The following is a 907-nucleotide window of genomic DNA, read 5'->3' on the forward strand; positions in this document are numbered from 1 at the left end:
GTGTCGAATCGTACGGTGTCGAATAATTTCGTGTCGAATAAATCTGTGTCGAATCGAGCGGTGTCGAATCGTACTGTGGTCAATAGAGTATCACCTCTCCTTGTCTCATGAGGACCAGCACAGTGGCCACAGAGGGGAGACGTAGTGCAATTTATAGATAAATGACCAAAGGCTAGACATCTATAGCACTGAAGAACTCTGACATAATCAGCTAAACGACATGCAGAGTAATTAATATACACCCTTGCAACCTGAGTTCCTTGCAACAATTTGGTCCGAATTTGAGGCGAGACCTCAATAACGCAGCTCACGTATGGCTTGTTCTTCTTAGGAAAGAGAGAGAGAGAGAGAGAGAGAGAGAGAGAGAGAGAGAGAGAGCGAGAAAGAAAGAGAGAGAGAGTAGAGGTGCGCTGCTCAGCCGATTTTTGAGAGGTTCGAACGCGTGTTGCTGTTCCTGTCCTCACTCAAATGCTGTCCAGTGATAAAAGTTCTGGCAGGCTAGCACCAAGAGCACCGAGGTGATGAGGCACGCACACAAGCAAAAACCGCCGTTCATGTGCGTTACGTCACGCTTGGCTATTCGGCTCGTGAAAGAGCGCAGACATACTATGTTCTGCCTCGCTTCCATCAAGCCCGCTACGCGAGCAAGACATTGAGGCTAGAAAGCAATGTTTCGTTGCGCGCTTGTAGCGTATGACAATATGACAACGCAAAATGCTTTTCCATGACTTACAATCTTGGAAAAAATAGATACTATTATTGATAAAGATGAGTTAAACATCTCAAGATGCATTTACAATATTATTACATTTTTATTAATTTTTATTAAAAGGTAACTACAATAATTTTAACGATGAAGAAATGAGAAGTCAACTCAGGCTCTTTTTTGAAAATTAAAGTATCCGTT

Source organism: Pseudomyrmex gracilis, unplaced genomic scaffold (assembly GCF_002006095.1).
Source record: "Pseudomyrmex gracilis isolate BER0280 unplaced genomic scaffold, ASM200609v1 scaffold_507, whole genome shotgun sequence".
Taxonomy (NCBI): Eukaryota; Metazoa; Arthropoda; class Insecta; order Hymenoptera; family Formicidae; genus Pseudomyrmex; species Pseudomyrmex gracilis.